This window comes from Gouania willdenowi, chromosome 9 (genome assembly GCF_900634775.1).
Source record: "Gouania willdenowi chromosome 9, fGouWil2.1, whole genome shotgun sequence".
NCBI lineage: Eukaryota > Metazoa > Chordata > Actinopteri > Blenniiformes > Gobiesocidae > Gouania > Gouania willdenowi.
In genome coordinates, this window is record NC_041052.1 from 31373740 (window position 1) to 31379844 (window position 6105).

Consider the following 6105-nt stretch of genomic DNA (forward strand, 5'->3'; position numbering starts at 1 on the left):
CTAGTAGGGTGCCCTGACAGACATCAGTGACACAACTTGAAACCCCCCCCGGACACATTAGTGATACGTCGGGAACCTCTCTAATGGGGCCCCACTACTACCGGTCCCTGCATCAACGTGCTGATGTTATCAAACACACACAAATGAAGCGGACATATCCCTCAGGGCTCATGAAAAGAAGAAAAAAACAAGAAAAGGATGAAAAGAAAAAACGTGACAGTGGTAAGTGTGAACGTGTAAGCTATGTGTGTTAAAATATAAAAAAGTTTGTCCCAGTTAGTATGGAATCAGAACAGTATCATAATGAATGAACTCTTGCAGGGTTATTCACAAATGCACATGATCTGTTTCACAAATATATATTTGTTTCGCAGGTGTATTTCAGATTCACAAATGCACACGATCTGTTTCACAAATACAGTATTATTTTGAGGCACACTTGTAATATAAATCCACAGCTAATGCAAATTGCTGAATGTGCATTTACAAACCGCTTCTGTGAAATCGCTGCGGTGAATTCTGAGACTGCCCTGACGCCGCGGGTCAACAAACATCACCATTGGCTGATAAAACTGATTGACAGATTCATCAGCCAATCAGGTGTGTTTGCTTTCAGCCTATCATATGGCTTCTTACAATTGCAGAGCTCTGATATTTGCTCATGCGCAGTGTTCAAACAAGACGAAGACGCGCTACAATGGCGGACAGAAGAGACAGCATTGAGTGACCGAGTCATCCCCAATCTGTAATATGCTTTAGACCATATTTGTAAATGCACATTCAGCAATTTGCATTATCTGTGGATTTATATTACAAGTGTGCCTCAAAATAATATTTGTGAAACAGATCGTGTGCATTTGTGAACAACCCTGCAAGAGTGCATTCATTATTACTGTTCTGATTCCATAAATTAGTCCCAGGCACTTTGTCCCAAACTCCCAGTCATCCACCCAGCACCAGAAAAGTTCACTGCACATTTAAGTCTGTGTAAAGTGAATTCAGCCATTTTATTCTAAACACATTCATAAAGTGTGTTTATATGTACTGTATATATTAATCATTCAAATTTGACAGTGTGGTTAACAACAAACTTCTGTGTTATGACAAAGCACATATTTATTCTTACTTTACACCAATTTTAACAGCTTTCTGTTAAGAAGTAGTCCAGCTTTGCTTACACATCATAAGTCTTGTTGCCAATGGCTGTGTACATACTGTACATTCATAGTCACACAATAAGTCAGTCCTTTGCTGCCAATGATATTTTCTCCCAGAATAAAGTGTTTGTTGTCCAATGGTAAAACTGATACATCCATAAATGTTCTGCTATAGCCTAAATGTTACATTAAATAAAATGATAACATGAGGCATTAAAGTTGTTACTGCAAATTAATGTTCATTAATTATTCCACACATATCTCATATGTTTAGTGTTTGTGTAGCATGCACATTTCTTTACTTTATGCAAACCAACCAAATACATTGTGCTCTTTTCTTTTTTCTTCCTTGAAGTTTTTTGGACCACCACCACCACAATAACACCAACATAAACAGCAGCAGACCTCTCTACATGTAAGTAGGAACTTATTTAGTTTAACTTTTTAAAATACATTTTAAAGTTTACAATATATCATGGGAGCTATCTGATTTAATATGACCACACAAATATTGGTCTTAAACAATTGCTTCTTATACTATTTTCTTTCTAGCAATATCAACCTCAGATCATGAGGGGGGTCTTGAAGAAGAAGACATGATGGCACCTTCATGCAGCAGCAGCATAGCAGCACAGCAGTCCATCACCACCTCCTCACCACCCACATGACACCACATCACCAGAACAGATGGTACTCAAATAATAGCAAATCAAATAATATCAGATGATCCTGGACTGTGGCCAAAAGCTATCAATGACAATGCTTGGTGTGAAATTGTGAGAAAAGAACAACTCCAAATAACAGACATGGACTTCACCAAAGTTCAGAAAATCCATCTCGGGAGATTCACCAAAGAAAATTACAAAATGACAATGAGACATGGTTAGAAAATCCAATGAGAAATGGTTAGTGTACTCTTGCTTTCCACTTCAATTCCTTGTTTTTTTGTTGTTTTTTTTTGCTTGGTAGCCTTCTTATCATACTTAAAAATTGCACATTTCAGTTGTGTTTGTTTTTCTGGCATTTAATGTATATATTGTGTGTAAAGTTTGCATTTAGTTTAGATAGCTATGTTATTAATTTTATATGTTAATTATTTAATAAAGCATTTCTTTACTGATCCATCGTCCAGGACTTCATTCATCACCATTCTGGGGCCGGGAGGCCCCATAGTCCTTCTTGCCTAGGGCCCCCAGGGGGTCTAGAAACACCCATGTGTGATATATCGTTTCAAAGGTAATTCAACGTAGATTACAATTATGGCAATTTGATTAGGGGCCCTTTTTTTTTTTTGGCAATTTCCATTAAAGTCGTTTTCTCATTTATTTGTGAGTCAAATTTGCGACAGTTGGAGGTACCGAATCATTGACACATACCAATATATGAATGGGGCCCATTACTCCGTATGTGCCACGGAGGCGCCAGGGGCCCCCATGTTTTTAACTTGGTGGAACCATGTCATTTGACTGAACTCACGGGAATGTGGTACGTGCTATTCAGTGCGGAGACGTTCCGCGGGCCCAGCCGTAGTTCATTCAAACTTGTTATTTTAGTTGATTGCAGAAATACATTAAAATGGTAAAAATATAAACATTTATTTTAAAAACAATGTTGTAACAATGCGTAATGGAATAAGCAATATGGAACTTTGGGTGTGTCAAAGTGAACCTTTTATAAAATATATTCTAATAACTTAAACTTAACTCAGATGAAAATTGGATCCCTGGAACACTGTTCGAAGTTAAAAAGAATAGAAATAATCAGTACTAAGAATTACATGTACTGTAGAGAAAAATCTTTTACTAACATTCATTCTCTTTAAATGTAAACAAATCTTACTCCCCACAAACTGCATAGTGCACATTTTAAAGGTAAACAAATGGTCGAATACCAGCCACTCATGACCTGACATCCATTTAGTATTAAAACTCCTCACTTTCTTCTTCTTTTCAGATCCTCTTTCATCTATATTTTCCCCTGTGTCGGCAGCAGCCTTTCTTTTTTGCAGTTCAGGTTTTTCAAAACCCGATAAATATCTCCAAGTTTGTTTGTTTTTTCCTAACTAATATTGCAGCTTAATTTCAGCTCCTTTTGTTTGTTTTGCGCCATTCCGTTTGTCCTCTCCGGTACCAAACTATAACAATCACGCTAACGTAAGCATGTAGCCAATTGTATGACACATCCCGACATAGTGTTTATGGGAAATGCTGGACTAGTACAACCAGCAGTGTTACCAGATACAAATTACATTATAAAGTCTAAACACACACAAAAACCCTCAAATTTATTGGTGGAAAACAGCCCAATCTGGCAACAATGACTTGTCGCATCGTTTCTGCATCCTGCCGATTCAAACAGACGCAGTGGTATTTGTTTCATTCTTCACCAGGCAAATAGGCTTGTAACACTACAATGTTACCCGCCAAAGTAAATTTTTACCAGCAATTGGTAGGTGTTCATTTAAAGCCCTGTATATATATATATTCTAATCAAGGAACATTAGGACATGGAAGATTCCAGATTCCATGTCCAGATTTGGATCAATAAACTGATTCTGGATCAGTTTGAATTTTTTTTTAAATCCCTCTCTCTCACCATCGGTGAAATTTCAAAAATTCCTATCTTGATTTGTAATTGATTGATCTTTATGAATCATGACTCAGCTTTGTCGAGCTGGTTTAATCTGGATCAGATCTGGATTGTTGCATTGCGATTTTTCTAAAAAAAAAATGTTTAAATGATCTCGGTACCAGGATCATTCACACTTCGATATAAATTCAAAGATCAAAGTGTGATCTTGAAGGAGATATTTTAGACATTTTTTCCTGCTGTCATCATTGTATAGTTGCCGAGTCATGTTTTACGCTCTGGCCTGTTTCTCAGGGTTTTTCCAACGATGGGATCGCCTGAAATGTCTTGTAATAATAAAAAAATACTGATTTAATTATATCTTTTTAAAAAATGTTATACATTTGTATTTATTCATTTTGCACAAAACTATCATACATAATATCACATAAATAGATATACAGTGCAGGAAGAGGCAAAGAGCTAAAAGAGCTTACATAAGTATTATTCTTTTTTCAAATTGCAACACCACTATCTCAAAAAATGGTATTCTGTATTTTCAATTTCTTAAATATGATTCTAGTTTAAAAAAAAAGAAAGAAAAAAAGCAGTATAATAATATCTGAGCTGGCACATATTGTCACTTTGTGCACTGATACAACTCTGTATTGGTAACAACACAGAACAAAAAAAAAAAAAACATGTTTAAAAAAACTAATTTTTTTGGGGGGAAAGTGTCTGGGGTCGCCAGAAATGTGTGAAGTTGGGAACCACTGCAGTATCTGATCATGCTTTGAGGGAAAGTTTCCTGCTAGTCTGTAAAAGAACTTTCCTGTCCAACAAGTAGAAATAAAGAATCTCTAATGATAAAGAACAAGAGCTGAAGCTGCAGTGGAAACATGGGTGACACGTGTTAATGAGCAGCCACTAATCAACATTATTTACTCCAACCAATCAGTATCTCTCTCTCTCTCTATCTCTGTGTGTGTGCTGAGTGAATAGACCAATCAGCATCCTGTGTATTCCACTGAGTTAACAGACCACTTGGCAACGTGTGTGTGCACGCACTGAATGAACGGACCAATCAGCATGCTGTGTGTGTGTAAGCTGAATGAACGGACCAATCAGCATGCTGTGTGTGTGTGTAAGCTGAGTGAATAGACCAATCAGCATCTTGTGTGTGTGTAAGCTGAGTGAATGGACCAATCAGAATCCTGTGTATTAGCACTGAGTTAACAGACCAATCGGCAACGTGTGTGTGTGTACGGACCATTCAGCATCCTGTATGTGTGTGTGCTAAGCCAATTAATCAATCATTATCCTGTGTGTGCGCTGAGGGAACGGACCAATCAGCAACATGTGCGTGCTTTAGACACGTTGATCCCAAATACCTGTTTTAGGTAAAACCACTCACTGTCCACAGCCACCACCATTATAGCTAAGCCTCACGCCTACAACTTCACATCTCACTCTCACTGTACAATAAACCCTTCCATTTTCTACCATGAATCTCTCCTCAATGCTCCCTGATTCAGAATAATGTAAACACTGAGTGACAGCACTAAAGAGTCACCAAACAGACAAACTGGAAGTGTAACAGATGGATTGGTGATCAAGTCCTTTTGTGACTAGCTGCTGAAAGCGTAGTTTCTGAAGTTTTACTAAAAGAGTCACAAAGTGTTGCTGGAGAATGTCTTCTTTTATTAAAATTGATTTAAAATCTTTAATATGTGTTTTTAATTCAAGTCTTCAGCTGAATGAACATAAACGTTGGATGTTCAAAGTTAAAGAGCTCAGAGGCAGCATGTGCGCTAACTCAGGGCTTCTCAACCTTGGGGTGAGGTCGCCAGATGCCTTCAAACATTTGTTGATCCTTTTAATGAGTTTTTGCTACATTCCTCCCATTTCTGCCACTTCTCCGTCAAATTTCAATGCCTTTTCTGCACATTTCTTCCACTTTCAAGACATTTTTACCACTCATAAACCATTTCCACCACTTTTCCCACCTAATGTTGCATATGTTGACCCATTATTGTCACTTTAACTTCTTTTCACCATATTTCATAATTATTTTTTGCCAATTTAACTACATTCATGATTTTTCATGCTCATTGTTTGCCAAGTTAAATGAATTACTCCTACTTTTTAAATTACGATACCCCCCCCCCCCCCCATTTCTGCCACTTCTCCATCAAATTTTCCAAATGTCACCGCCAATTTTTGTCACTTTTAACCAATTTTATTTCGGATCAAAACAATGATTTACATCTTTAAGATGACTATATACAGTATATGACCCAAATATTACTAAAGTTTCTGGATAACAGTGGATAATACTCAGATCAATAAATAAATATGGTTAACCCAAATTCATAGAACA